Source organism: Symsagittifera roscoffensis, chromosome 3 (assembly GCF_963678635.1).
Source record: "Symsagittifera roscoffensis chromosome 3, txSymRosc1.1, whole genome shotgun sequence".
Lineage (NCBI taxonomy): Eukaryota > Metazoa > Xenacoelomorpha > Acoela > Convolutidae > Symsagittifera > Symsagittifera roscoffensis.
Genome location: NC_087064.1, coordinates 81,088,638 through 81,104,586, shown reverse-complemented (window position 1 = coordinate 81,104,586; position 15,949 = coordinate 81,088,638). Strand labels below are relative to the sequence as shown.

At 32.0% G+C, this 15,949-nt stretch overlaps 1 protein-coding gene across 2 annotated transcripts in view; it reads right to left on the bottom strand.

Moving 5' to 3' along the window:
* LOC134842625 (CUGBP Elav-like family member 2) overlaps nucleotides 1–15,453 on the bottom strand; it is a 33,649-nt gene extending 18,196 nt beyond the window's left edge. The window contains exon 1 of one of the 2 annotated variants that reach the window (XR_010162518.1): nucleotides 15,130–15,453. The gene's annotated coding sequence lies outside the window, so the exon portion shown is untranslated. Of the gene's footprint in view, nucleotides 1–11,364; nucleotides 11,771–15,129 lie in introns of those variants that run through there. The other variant, XR_010162517.1, reaches the window with a different exon arrangement.
* Between the last annotated feature and the right edge of the window lie 496 nt (nucleotides 15,454–15,949).

The window sequence follows — 15,949 nt, the reverse complement described above, 5'->3', positions numbered from 1 at the left end:
ATTTTGTATTGTTCTAAAATATCGAGTAATCTGTTCACTTTATCGTGTAAATGAATTGGTACTTTACTTGCTCTTTGTCTTTTGAAAACTGCGTCAGGTTTTAATGGGAGATGTAGTGATGAACTGATTTTGTCAACATCAAATTTCGATGTTGAATAGACTGATGAATATTTTATTAGCTGTTTGGCTAACTTATCAAATTCGTCTTGTGTTATTTGTGAATGTTGGAAGTTAAACATTGTTAAAAATTTCTGTTGATTCTCTGTATAGTTATTTATGTTGAATGTAGGTTTGAAATATGGGGTTTTTGTGAAATAAACTGTATTTTTTTTTTCATTACTTATTATATTATTTATGGATAATTCTTCATTAAGAATTGTGGATTGACAAATATCTAATAATTGGAGTATATTATTTACGCGGTATGCTTTTTCGTGTACTGGTAATATCGTAGCGTTGGTTTAGCAATATCCCAAAAGTCCTAAAGGTAATGTTACTTGATAGGGTGTATTATTGTATACATGTAACGAAATAATATCTGAATTCGAGTTTTTCAAATATTTTATGGATGAAATTGTGATTTTGAAAAATTTATGGATAGGTTTGAATTCAAAGTCTGACATATAGAGTTGTTGTTTATTTTGTTTTTTATCATATTGGTGAACTTGTTTTATTGAAAAATTATATATGTTTCCTGATAGTGGTTTCAGGTGTTTTCTTTGTTGGATATATATTGGATAAAATTTTGAGAAGAATGGTGGTTGTTTATTTAATCTTTGAAAAAATGTTAGGGATGTGTCTTTTGTTTTTGTGTATTTATCTTTGATTAGTATTTTACTATTCAAAATGTTGATTGTTGGTATATATTTAGAGATAAATGGTATTCCAATGATATTGTGTTTAATATCAGTGATATAAAATATTTGTTTAAATGGTTTATTTAAAATTTTATTTTGCTCTATTGTTCTTGTGGGGAGAAGAAATAATTGAATTTTTCCATAGTTTACCAATGTTGATCCTTGTGCTGTTGCTAGTTTACTGGAGGTTTCAAGAGGTGTTAGTTTTGGGTGTAATGTTTTTATCTCATTCCATGTGGGAATGTTTATTATGTTTGATTCTGCTCCTGAATCAATTAAAAAATCAATTTCAAGATCTGGTGGTTGAAATTCTTTGTTTCTTGGACTTTCTAAAAGAAATGGTATTGTCCAAATTTTTTCTTTGGGTTGTTCTTTTTGTATATTTTGATAGATGTGATTTGTATTCAAGCATTTTGTTTTGTCATTTTCATTGGATTGATTTGTAGTGTTGATTTCGTTAGTTTCTTGTGCCGTTTGTGTGGAATGGATGGGTTCAATATAATAATTGTGAAGGAGTTCTAATTGATTTTCATTTATATGGGATGAAAAAGGTTGTTCATATATAATAGGTTCGTAGTCATTTTCGACTGCTATCATATTGATGGAGATAGTGTTTTCTGTATCACTTTCTGATTCTGATGATCCACAGTTTATTTGATTTAGTAGTAGTTTGTCATTTACTGTGTCGTCAATACCTGGGGGGTCTGATGTTGTTTCTGGATTTGATTGTACGTAATTAATATGTCTTTGATGTTTAGGTGTACTACTTCTGTGGCGATTGTTAGAATTATTATAATGGTTATTATTTCTGTGTGGTGATTGGGAATAATTTCTATAACGATTATTATAACTTGAATGTCGATTTTGTGAATTATTTCGTGATCTGTTTTGATAATTATTGTTTGGTCTGTTATAGTTTGATCTGTTATATGAGTTATTCCTTGATCGATTGTTCGGGTAATTCTGGTTTCGGTTGTTTGAATAACTCTATTTCGATTATTGGAGTAGTTTCTATTTCTATTATATGATGAGTTTCGTGACTGATTGTTTGGATAGTATTTATTCCTTGATTGGGAATTAGATCTAGAAACAAATTGTGTTGTATTTGAATTTGATCTGGAGTAGTTATTTCGACTATTTGGTCTATTGTAATGATTTTGTGACGAATTTTGTGTATTTCTTCGTTCTGGTGATCTTCCTCTATAACTTGAGTTATATGGTGATTGGGTTCTCGTGTAATTGGTATTGTTCGGAAGTGGTTTTCCTGAACTGTTGTTGCTGTATACATTTTTGTTTGGTAGATTTTGATCTTTCTTCATGTATTGATAGAATGATTTATTTGGTTCTTTATATTTTTGAGGTTTGTTTTGATTGTCCTGTTGTTTTTGTCTACATTCAGAAATACTATGTCCGTATCGTCGGCAATAATTACACCATTTTTTGAAAGATGGTTTGCCTTTAAAGTTTGGGTGTTTTTCATAAATATTGAGTATTTCAGTGATTTTTTCATCGAGGTCTGTATCTGATTCCTGTATATTGTTGATATTTGTGGTATTTGTTTCAATTCGTTTAACATATTGTAATTTCAGATTTTCTGTTTCTTCAAGTTTCATTATGATTTCCGCTTGCTCTAGTTTGTCTACTAGTTTTCGAAAATCTAAATCGGGCTCTCGAATTGAGGAGGGATGGGATGCTCTCTTTTTTATTGCTATTTTCCTTAATTGAGGTGTTAAGGTCATCATTAAGATTTCTGTCATTTTTGTGTTTTTATAGTCGTGTGTTTTTAATGAATATGCTTTTCGAACTAGTGTTTCGATACGTACTGCTAATTGTTTGATGGTTTCATTTGGTAATCTGCGAATTTCATTACATAAAACTCTTTGTTGTTGTTTGTTTCTTTCGGAGTCAAACATTTTTGAAAATTCTTGTGTAAATCTTTTCCAATTTGATTTTATTTCTATAGGCAATACTGAAAACCATTTTTGGGCTGCGCCGTCTAAGGTTGTCTGTATCAACGCTGTGCGTCGATGTATCCAATTTTGATGTAGTGGCGTATTAATTGGTTCAGGTCCTATATTTAAAATTAAATTTGCTGTTATTGCATTTAAATAATCTTCTACAGAATATTCAGGGTCTGTTCCTGTGAATATCATTAATGGTTTGTTTGATGTTATTGATGATCCACCCATAAGGTATGGATTCATTGTCATTTGTAATGATTCTGCGGCATTTGGCATTTGTGAGAAATTTGAGAGTTGATTCTTTGTTATTTCGTGTTGTTGAAGGTAATATGGAAGTGGTATTTCATTTTGCATTTGTGTTGGTTGATACGAGTGTGTAATCATTGGGTTTTGTGGCTGAATTGGTTGAAAAGATTGTGTATTAATTGGGTTTTGCATTTGTATTGGTTGTTGATTTTGTGTATCTGTTGGGTGTGGAGAAAAAATTCTATGATATGTATACGGTTTCTGCACTCCTTGTCCACGATATTCTTGAGTATATGGTGCAAATATATCTGGTTGTAAATAATCATCGTCAGATGATAAATAATCCGTTTGATGAGGTGCTTGCTTTTTATTTTTATTCTGTTGAAAGAATGGGTAATTTTCACTACGATCCTGTGAAGGATGTAAATTAGTTTGAAAATTTACTGAGTTGGTTGTTGCCATTGGGTTATCCCAATATCGAGATCTTACCTGATTATTATTATTTTTTCGTGGGGGATAGTTTGTTTTTAATGAATGTGCGTAATTATAATTGTGTTCCGCAAAAGTGTTTCTTGTGAACGTTCTGCGTGTTTTTGACGGTATTGTCATGGGTCTATATGTTTGATAATCCATTTGTGAATAATTTGGAGCAACCGAAGGTTTAGCGGTTGATTGTAAGGTTACTTGTGCTAGTGAAGTGTTTGTATTTCTTGGTGTTGTTAAATTTGGACGTATTGGTGAAATACTTTGTTGTGTAGTTGTTGTTTGGACAATTTCTTCATTTATGAAGTGTGATGGTGTTTGAATATCTTGTTGAGTGAGGTTCCTAGTTCCATTAAGGTTTTCATTGTGTATGACGGTCGAATTTAAACTGTTATTTCGCGTATCGGGTAAAAATGTATTGTAGTTTAATGGTGTTGCATCAATGGATAATGGTATTACCCTTACATAATCTCTTACATAAGATATTGCACTTATTGCCTGACTTGAGATTGATTGTGGGATATTTATGAATGCATAATGACACCATTCGGGGTCCCAAACGTAGTCTGATTGTTCTGTGATGGCGGTATCATCGTTTGAATTTTGGGGTCTGAAATTTTTTCTTGCTTGAGAAATTAAATCTATATTATGTGTGAAATAATCTATTATAAACCATGCCAAAATTTTTTGTAAGTCATGTTTTGTATGTTGTGAAACTTCATCTTTAGTGAAATTTTCTTTAATTATATGTAGAAAGGTTGAAAATAGTGTGATTTCATGTCGTACCTTTATATTTTTAGATGTCTCATTCGGTGAGATATGCGGGATTGGGTTTTCGTTTTCTAATATTGAAATATAACTATATATTATTGCAAAAACTTCATTAGTAAATATGGAGTTTGCTCTTTGTGAGTTATGATATTGTATGCTTTTTATATATTCTGAGAATACTTTTGAAAATTCTAAATCAAGATCGTCTGTTTGAATTACATATTTGTGGTGATTCGGGTTTGGTGAGCTGAATTCTATGGTGTAGATTCCGTATTGTTGTGTTAAGTTACATATATTTTTCAGATAGTGATCAATAATTTGTCTTTTTATTTTTACATCTGGGAACTCTGTTTTACATGGGCTAATTCCAGGTTCAAACAAATTTAGGAGGAAATTCTTGCAAAGATCATGTTGTCCTCTATTATCGGGTGCATCTACTAGGAAGGGGTAGATATCGTCATCGTCTGGACTATCTTCACTTGGAGTGTGTGTTTGGCTCATTTTTTCGTTTAATGACTGTTAATAGGTAATTATCGATGTGTCTAATTGGTTGATTCCAATTATACAAGTGTACTGGTTTGTGTTTATATTGCTTTTTTATTCTTCTTTTTCCTCTTTTTGATGAATTTGAAGTTGTTTCTGAGTCGGAAAAATATAATTGATCGTGAATAGGGCAATTTTTATCAATAGATTCTTTTAATTTATAAAGTTCGTCTAAATTGCTGACTTCTGATTCTGAGAATGCGTTTCTATTTTTGGAAATTTTTTTTCGTGTTAATTGTCTTTGTTTAGTTATTATTTTCCTTTTTAGTGTTTGTCGTTTTGTTCTGATATATCCAACTGTTTGTGTATGAGGTGTGATTACAAGGTCGTATTTTTTGTTATCTATTTCACAGTTGTGCAAAACGATTGTTTGTTTGTTTCCTAGATTTTTAAATGACATAAGGTTTAGGATGACGGATGCAAAAAGTTGTTAGATGATTTTTTTTTCTTAAATTGTTAGTCCTTACAATTTTTTGGTTAGCTTAACCTGGGTCTATTTGTTCAGGGTTGGAGAGAAAAGTATATCGATTCCGAAGAATGATTTTTTAATTTCTCGTGGCTAGTATAAGCTAAGGTGTTAACTTACTTAATCTTACTTAGGGGTAGTGATTGTGTTCAAGGGTTGGAGAATAGTAAATCGATCCACAAGGTTCAGGTATAATTAGAACGCGAGTAGTTCGTTAGATACTATTTTAAACTTACTAAGTCTAAGATTTATCCTGGGTCTGGTAAGAAGAGGGTTCAAGTGAAGGATGAATAACCGAAGTTCTTCACATTTTATCCTAATTTGAATGATTAGTTTTGTTCAAAAATTTCTATTAGTCTTGGTATTTTTGAAAGGGTTGGATAGTGAATCGACGTTTGAGGTCGTTAGACACTAGCTAAGTGGGTGGGGGAGAACAAAATTGTTCTTTTTGATCCAAGGATAGGCCTTGATGATCAAGTTTTTTAAATTTAATTAAATAGAAAATAATTAAGATCCAAGGATAAGCCTTGATGATCTGATTTTAAAATTAAGTGAATTTAAGTTTAAAATGGTTTAAAATTATTTAAGAAAAGATTTAGTGTTTTAATGATATTAGTGAGCTTATGATTGCTGTTATGTTTTAGTTGATGAAGCTGGGACAACTGATGATTTTATGATTACTAACAGTTTATTGTCATGCTACTAATTTTTGTTTTGATTTTCAATAAATATTTTCCAAACATGTTTTATAGAATACTGCAGAATTTTAGGAAAACGATCTGAGATCTTTTTATCAATCGTTTTTGTATATTAATGTTTTTGTTTAGCGCCTGAAATGATCATGAAGATTGACTTCAAGATTTAAGTTTGCAAATGAAAATCTAAATTCATTGCTAATAAGATTCTAAATATAAAAGTTTGTGTTGGCTTTTGCCGTACTATCATATAACTATTTGGTAAGTTTCTACGTTGTCGTATGTCGTCTCTGGTTCGAGGTCTTCTTCCAATTCCGGGTAGTTCTATTATCGTTCGGAATATTGGCTCTGATCTATTGAGTCGTAGAGACATTTCGATTAAATTATCGTCGTGTAACATTTTAAAAATGTTTTGTCTAAATTCTAATCTATTTTTGGTTAATTCTAAGCTATTAAGGTCTTGTTCGAGACTTATGGTCGCACCAGATGAGTTATAACCGATGGTCTTAACTCCTAGAGTAATTTCGGATAGGGTACACCGTCTGCTCGTCACGCTATCTTATTTTCGGCCGGATAGATTCGTGCAACTTCTTAGTCTAATACCGATCCTAATCTTACTCTCATACTATTCTAGTCTCAGGTTGTTTAACTAGTCTCTGCTAGGCTCAATAGATCTAGGGTATACTGGTTTATTGCGGCTGCTGAAGTTCTCTAGGAGAGGCAACTAATTTCTAAGTTAAATTCAGCACCTGTAATTTCAGCACTTACAAATAAGTGGGTTGTTAGTTAGATGGATCATGATTGGTTAATATTAAATACTTTACAGTGGTAAAATATCTAATTTATCCAATCATAAAATGTAGTTTAGATCAGGTTTCAGTAACTTTGTTAAACTCATGATATACGCCACAAACAACAACTCAACACTCAAGTGTTTCATCCACCATTTTTCAAAAAAAATCTCAATAGTTTACTTACAAGAAAGGCTTCTGTCGATTAAACTCATATTTTGTCACAGTTTCTGTTCTTTGTTAATTTGTTAAAGGTTTCAATCTAACTCTCAACTTTTCTGAGAACACCGTCGGCGCCAATGTACGACATTATTTGGAAGGTAGCTCAGCAAAATGGAAAATGCCTGGTCTTAAGCTTTCAAAACAGCACATAACGTCCAAAACATCACCACGTGAATGCTCAAAACAGCACATAGTCCTAAATAATGATACCAACTCATTAATAGTGAATATATAAACCACGAAAGCAAAAAAAAGTAGTCCAATATCCAATAAATTTCCTTCCGCATAAAAATAAGGTTGCATCACAAAAAACTAACTTATCTCAGGCAAAAGTTTACCACTAAAAATTTCAATCAAGATTTCGCTATCACAAGTCATGGGATCAAAAACTCAGAAAATGGATTTTTTCAAGGTACTTGACAAAATTAGGAAAATCAAAAATCTGATATCAAATGGAATTTAATGCTTACTTTCTGTCTTGGAGAAGGTGTGAAACATTTTAAGTTATCCAATTTCTCTTTTGTTCCGACGATGTCACAAAGTAACAAGAAGAACTATGGCAAAAAACTTTCTTTCCTCGATTTGTGGTACATCAAGGAAAACTAGTTGCAGACCAGGTGTGTAAAATTTTTTAAACTTTTTTGATCGCGATTCGGATTGGAAAAAAAAACTTGAGAAGTTTCAGAAGTTTGTCACTGATGTAAACTTTTTAATTTTAGTGACTAATTTACAATTATGATTTTTGCTTGTATACAGAGAGTGGCAGAATAAAATTTCATTTTAAATCTACTGTTTTTCAAAGGTTATTTTTATCTATGATCACCTTAACGTTGCAAATTGATATTTAAGCAAAAATGTTCCCAGATAATTTTTTTTCTCGTTTTTTTTTCTATAAAGGCTTACAGTTTTTTTAAAAATCTTTTGCTATTTTTTTATTATTTTTTATTAAGATTACCGAGGGCGGAACCTTCTGTGCTATTTTCTCAGCACCCGGATATCCTTATTTTTTGATTTTATTAATGCAGTCTCTTTGAACTGAAAAATTTCAAGCATTACAGATTTTTCGAGCAAATAACAAAACTTGAAATTCTTTCAACAAGAAAAGGTTGTCTCATCATTTTTTAAAAAATTTGTACAAAATAAGAGTTTTCTGCTCTGTTTGCGCAAAGAATTTGAAAATGAAGCGCTTAAAATAACCAAAACTACCAAAACGGAATAAAGGTCAAGTTATCATCTTTCCTCTTCCTCTAGAAGCATTTGGGAAGATCTTATCTTGCTTTTTGGTAATATATTCAGGGAGCAGTTTGTATATTCAGGGAGTGGCGAAAAAACATTTTGCGAAAAAACTGTTAATATAAGTGTTTGTTGTAATGTATTCGATTATATACTTCATTGGGTTGTTGCGTAACAAATACGCGCAATGTTTTTCAAACAGCAACTCAACAGCAAAAGAGTACTGCTGCAGTCGCACCAACGTTTTGCGAGCTTGCCAACAAATGGTAGGACTCTATACGAAAGTTAGGCTCTTTTCCAGTTTCCCCCACCTTTCAAAATACCGAGTTTTATGTTTGTTTTACGTGTTATTACGGCTAAATGCGTAATGTTACGCTGTAAAGTATGAAGAACAAATCTGTTCACAGCTGTTGATTCGTTCACCACGCCAAATTTCATTGCATTATGACAAGGTTAAATAAACTTTTCAAAGTTGAATTTGAAAGGGGGGAAACTGGAAAAGAGCCAAAAGTTAAAGCCTGTTATCATCGGGAAGCCGGCAAATACTGGGTAGCCTTACCGCCACCGGCAACTTTAAACCGACACTCGACTTTTTATATTTTGACGACTTTTGACGTCTGGCAATCAATGGGACTTCAGCTGAAATATACTTTTTTGGCAACCTAAAACTTTTATCGGATCTCTTTTACTGTTTCCTTCTTTTTGCAAAAAGGGGGAGATTCGTTACTAGGTACAAAAATCATATATGCTTAACTGAAAAGATTTTAAATTAAAAGTGTGGCAATTTGTTATTAGATACCAAAGGTGGGGAAATAGTTAAAGAGATCCCTTTTAATCTTGAACTCATTGCTAAGTGGTTTCAATCCAAATTAAACAATCGATATAATACCTTAACCTCCATTGTTTAAGGGCGAGAATTTTAACTTGAACCTGGCAATTAAAAAAACGACGTCTAAATACAAAAAATTGCAGATGAAGAAGATATTTTAATTGAGTCATTTTAATTTTGCCAGGAACAATGACGTCCATAAGATGAAGACGATATTACACCGTGCTAAATATTTGTCTCAACTTTTCGAAGTAAATGCCGTTTTAACAAAAAGTGCTTTTTTAACTGGCTCGTGCTCCAGCAGATCATTGCGAGGCCAAATAGTGCGTTTTTTGAATTGTAAGCGAATTCCCCAACAAGGACGCTCCATTTGTTCTTCTTTTGTTTTGACAAAGTTTTAACATGTTTAAAGACTTGTCTCTGGAATCCAGAAACATACAGACACATCATTGTGCGCCTATCCAGTGCACAGTTTAGCCTCGTAAAGAATTTTGGCGCTGGCGATAACGAATTTTTTCAAGTAGTTTTCAAATTTACATATCAATTAAATTGCTTCAAAAGTTGTTATATTTCATTCTCAAAAATTTGAGAGTAAGGCAGTATTCTTCTGTGGGTATACAAAATTTTATCAAAAACACTTTGTTATTAAGTCAAACAATAATTGAATGAAAAAACGATCCCAAGCATAAAGCACGGGGTGGTTTTTTCAAAAAAAAATTTTGATTTCTTAATTAGCAATTTTTGTTAAACTTATTACTTCAGTTGAAAAGTATTGTTGTTCGGACTTATATAGTTGTATTTTTGAATTAAATTCGAAAACTTAATTCACTTAACTTTGATAATTTTTTGTAAAGTTATAAAGGCTTAAAGATAACCAATTTGGTCAAATTGGGTTAGTTAACGCGCTATTCAATTCATGCTATTGACGAGTAAACTGATATTTAATCCGTCCTGAAAACCGTTCCAAATTAAATTGAGGTAAGCTATTTGTTGAAATTAAGACATAACTATACGCCAAAATATCATTTTGTTTCTCACTTAGCAAAAAAATAATCTCAAACAAAGTTTAAAATTTCTATAAAATGAACACTACTCCATCGACTTGAGAAAAAACTAACAGTAAGAAAGTTTTCCGGACCTAATTAATGGATGATTTATATAATAAGATCTTATGCAGTAAATAACCCTAATTCGGCATTTCTCTATCTAGATATGAAACTATTGCGGTTGAGACTGATTGTTTAATTAGCCAATCAATTTCATCTTCCAAAATTTCCGAAATTTATTTCAAATCTTCCAAAATTTCCCGAAGTTTGAAATAAATTTCAAATCTTCCAAAAACTATTGACCAAACTGATCAAAACATGATTCTTTGTTCGGTTTGAACCATTTTACTGAACTTTTTTTAACTGCCCAGTTTCACAAGTGATTTGAAATTATTTTGATTTTTTTAACCAAATGTCAAATTTCTGTTTAATTTCAATTTTCAAAGTTCTTTATTTCCAACTTTTCATCAAATTTCCAAAAAAAAGAGGTTGATCAGCAGATAATCACACTTATCTATCTACTTTCGAAGAAAATGACGGAATATTTGTGCTTGGATGTTTTTTTTCCAGATCAGTTTTGATTTTTCAATTGGCCCTTTTTGCCGATTTGCTTAATATCAACTCAAAGTTTTGTTGAGTTGAGCTTAAATTAAAAAAAATCACCTGTGACCGTTTTGTGTAAAATTTTGTGGATTCAAAGCTCGCCAACTTGGCCAATGTGGGACAATTAACGCGCCATACGTTTAAAAGGTAAGCGGCGATTTAATTCGGCTAAAAATTAATTTCAAATTGAAATGAGGCATGCGATTTAGTCTAATTAATGTTTTGCTATGTGCAAATAATATTACTTTGAACTCTACAAAGCATGTGCGAGATTACTTTCAAAAAAATCTTTTTTTAATGTTTCATTTTTTTCAAAATTTCTTCAATATGTTAAAACAAACACTACTCCAGAGAAATTAAAATGCAGTCGAATTATTCATCGCTGCGCCTTGATACTAGCAATCTTGTTTTCTTTAGATTTAAGACTTGTAATGTTAAAAGCAAGGTTTCTGAATAACTATGCTAATCGAATAGACGCAGGATTGCAACTTGTTTCGGAATCAACTAGCTACTGAGCTCTGAAAAACAAAATCTTGTTTTATGCTAAAAATTGGTATATAAGCTAGCAAAATTTCGTTTCCTGGCCAAGATGATTTTAAAGGGTAGCAGTTTTCTTACCTTGCTTCTTGAATCAGCTAACTGTCGTATTGAGTGTTTTGTAGTAAGTTTAAAAACTAGCAAGAATTCAGTATGAAGTTAGTTGAAATTCAAAGTTAGCTGGGTTGTTAAGCTAATCAAATGAAGCTAATAGCGGATGTCAAATGTCTTGTCAAATGACTCGTTTTCAGACATGGAGTACATTACTTCAGATTCGGGGCTGCCTGAAGACCTCAATGGTCGGGCTAAATTTCAGTCCGCTTGCTCGCCTTTTGCTCTTCGAAACAGGAAATTAACGCCATTTTAATGTGCCTGATTCTTAAATTAAATGCTATTCTACCTACGTGACGAGAGAGGCGCTAATGGAAAAACAGAAGAAATAGAAAAATGGGAGAAATAGCTGAATAATTGGTTGAGTAAACTTAACAAAAACTGAAGTAACGTAAGATGAAAAACAAAACGTACTTTTAATCATAATGTTTACCTATGAGATTAGCTGAAAATTGCCTCATTCTTTTGACTTTCAAGAAAAGGAATTTATATTTTTTGACAAATTAAAATCTTTAACGAACAATGAAAGAATCCCTTGAGCTTCTGAGCTCAATTTGTTTCAGAAAAACAGACTGCTCCTTTGCAATTTTGTTGCTATTTTGCTAGATTGGTCCATCTGAATGCGTGAATTGAAGTCATTAATACATTGCATATTGCATTTTTCATAATTTCCTTCTAAATTCCCAAGGCAGAAATTAACACTTCTTTTTATGCAATCAAAAGCCCAGCACTTGATTGCTATTATGAAAACGTAAAAAAAAACAATATTGCCTATTTTTCAGCAAAGGTATTTTTCAGCAAAATATCAAGAGCTTTTCAAACATGCATTATTGCATTATTTTTCTGGTTTAAATACTTGACTTCGCAATCTAACGGGACAATGCGACTATAAGTCGCACTCCGAAGGGTTTACCTTACTTTGTGCAAATATGCATCCATGCATGAATTGCGATGCAATCAACCCATAAATAACACATACTGAAGCATACTCTCCAGTTAGACCTTTTTTAGAAACCACCATCAGCTTATAACTTAGTTGGCAATCGATCATCATTGCTTTAATATTAAGGGTACCCAATTTATACTTATAAAAAACTACAAAAAAGGCAACATGACACCAAATAAAGATGTATCTTTGGTCATTTCAGTGTTAAAAAACAGCTTAAAAGAAAATTAACGCTATAGGATCAACTTCAGATCAAAAGTTTTCCCAGCAAAAAAATTATCTTTTTGCATTTCAGATAAAATTGGTATTCAAAATGCTTACCCAAATTTTTGCGATGATTGCTGTGGTCGATAATTGTGAGCAGCTTGTGCAGAATTCGGTTTAGTTCAGCTTATTTTTCTGTAATTGCATTTTTAAAAAGTCTCAAGAAGGACTTGTAGATGATGGAGTGTGATAACACAATCTAGTGATTTAGTCGAGATTAATATTCCCAATATTGTTCTTAGACTTTCAGACTAATAACGCACAGAGCAGTAAAAAGTGTAACTCTTTTTTAAACAATACTGTTTATAGTTACGATTTTTCACAAAAGAGGTAGATCTTGAATTTGCTCGAGGGAGATTTTCTTGGCGGAGTTTTAAAAAACATAAAAGTTTTCTGGATCAATTTTTAGGTCGAACAAATTGGCTATCCAAATTATCCTGATGCACTAAAAAGACCTTTTTTTTAGCAGGCAGAGGTTTCAAAAACTAGGCCAAAAAAGCCATTTAGAGCATTTTTTGGAAAGTTTTCATCAAAAAAATTCCTTTTTTTGAAGCGCGCGCGTTTTCCCCTCAAAAAAAGAATATATTGACCCCAAGGACGCCTTTAGAAAAATTACAGAACGGTCGTTGAAAATGGGTGCTCTAAAGTAATAACAAAGGGATTATTACCTGGATCGCAAAAGATACCCATCCCTGACGAGACGGGCAAGCCCCCCCCCCCTCTTAATTGGATCTATCATCTGTAATTTTTAGGCGGATCCTCTGTCGGTAAAAAAAGTTTCGTAAATTACTCTTTTTGTACAATAAAAACATCTTTTGTTTTTTGTTTTTTTTGCACCCCCTACTTTATAGCCCCGTAACAAGATGAGCCCACAACAATTTACAACTTTTCAAAATCGATAATTTGTTTCGAATTAGGTTCTTTTTATAACTACAGGAGTTTTTTAATTAAGTGTACTAATGGAGGCCCAAAGAACCAGTCTTAATCCAAAGTCTAGACTATCGGCAAAATCATTTCTGGTCAAATCTAAACCGCATCTAGCAGCTTGCATGTTATTTCGTTTTGCTTCGCAAAATTTTGCAATTAATTTTCGATGCTTACCGACGCTATGGTTTCGAATTCATTCATTTCAAATAAGTTTCACTTTGATTCTAAAAATTGGTATTAAAATGGGATTAAATTGTAGTGGGATTATCTAGTTCTGGGGTTATATGATAAGCTTGGGAACCAACTATTTTATGTCGTCAAAAACTGCGGTTTTCTTGTACATCGGTTGGTAAGATTCTTGTTGAAGTTTCAGTTAAAGGCTCATCAACTTTTATGAACAAGCTTCCCAGGTGATACATGGAAAGTAACGTTGACTAAAATTTTTTGACAAAAACACTGTAATAAAGGTTGCACAAACTTTCAATGAGTCCTGATTGGAAAACTTTTTGCAAAATCTGGTAAAGCTTATGATGAGAAACATTTTGTTATTCATAATTAATTTCTATATGTACTAACTCAAATTCAGTTTCACAAAATTTTTTTAATCTTTCCTGTGCATATCGCAAGTCTCAATACAAGTTGTTGTTACTCAATATTTTGTCAGAAACGAAAATTAACGAGGACAAGTTTTACATTTTTGTTTTATTTGATGCAGAAACAAACCAAATAACTTAGTTTTTGCTAATTAGTGTAAATTTTTGAAAAAAAAATGAATTTTTTCCCCTAAAATTTGATGTTCTTGTATTTTAAAAAATAATAATTTTTTTCTTGCAGTAAAGTTAAAGCCTTTTTTCCAAAAGTTTTTTTGAAACAGATATAGAAACAAAGCATATAAAAAATTGCAAAAGACAGTTTTTGAAAACAGAAATGAAGACAGACTGTTTTTCACATGCAAAAGATAGTTTTTGAGACAAAAGTGCAAATATATTCCAAGATCAGACAGTTATTGTTCAAACTTGGCAGATTGTATATTAATTTTGTCTGTTCCAACTTTTGCGCTTCTCTATCAGGGTTGCAATTTTTCAGATACGTTCAATTCAAGGCCAAATAATCAATAATTTTTTTTAATTTAAAAAAATTCCGCCGACGCTTTTTTTTTCAGCATTACCGGCAAAAAAACCATCACAAAAGTTGAAAGAAAAATGTCTAGATTGAAATCGGCTTAAAAACATTGTTTGAGAAATCGTTAAAAACAATAAATGAGCTTGCATTAATAGCTTCTTTCTGAAAGTATTCTTTGTGGCTCTTCTATGAGCGCCAAATTTATCTTCTCAAGTTTCTTAATCTATGTGAAGTACAATCCCTGTACGTAATTCACAACTTTATTAGAAAATTTGACCAATAAAAACCTTTAATAATTTTAAATAAATTACTATTGAGGCATTGAAACATTCTGTTGAATTCGATAGATGTTCTTTAATGTATCTGGTTTGCTTAAAAAACAAAATTGTATCGCCTATCTTGAATGGTGTTGGAATAAAAAAGGCTTTGAAAATGGTAAAAGCAAATCATAAGACGAGATTGTCAACGAAACTCACCTTCTCCAAAACTTCAACTTCAGAAGAAATTTTTAACTATGCCGATGTCGAGTAAACAACGCAAAGCGGTACAAAAAAAAACAAAAGCCCGACAAGTAAATGGTTCAAGTAAGAATTTTGACGGGCTTATATCAGGTTGTCTCTAAATTGGACCCAACATGAAGATGGAAAAGTGTCAAATAGTTGCGCATTTTGACATATTATCGCTCCCAACAATATCCACAAAATTGAATTCGGGTCCCAAATTTTGTTCAGTCACTGGGCAAAATTGAAGTGGGAATAAAGCACAGTTCAGCAGTGATTTTTACCCTTTCCCGGGACAAATTTCATCAAAAATCTCTTTTGGGGAAACTCATTAAATGACCAAATGGTGCTATGTAGAAAACGTTAAATATATATTTGTTATTCTCTTTTACCCCCTTTTAAAATTACTTCAACTCTACGCCGCAGTAAGCAAACGAGGCTAAAATAAACAGCTGATGTCTGATTTTTTCAGCCCGCTTTCTTCTGAAAACATTTTTTAATCACGATTCTGGTCGATAGGTTCAGAGAACAAAGCAGTGAAATGCTCTTTTAATTCATTAGGCCGACTTGATTAAAAACGCACGTTGTTTGTTCTCTCCCTACCTGCCGAAGGCCATTTGTGTTAAGCCACAACAAGTGACCAAAATGAATTAAACAACCAACGGAAACAAACTAACAATTTTCAATCAGCATAACCAGTTTTTCAAAAAAAAAATGTTTACTTTAGTGACGATTTCCTTTTTCATAGCAAATTAAAATGCCAGATTAATGTTTTTCATAAATATTTGTCGCAAAA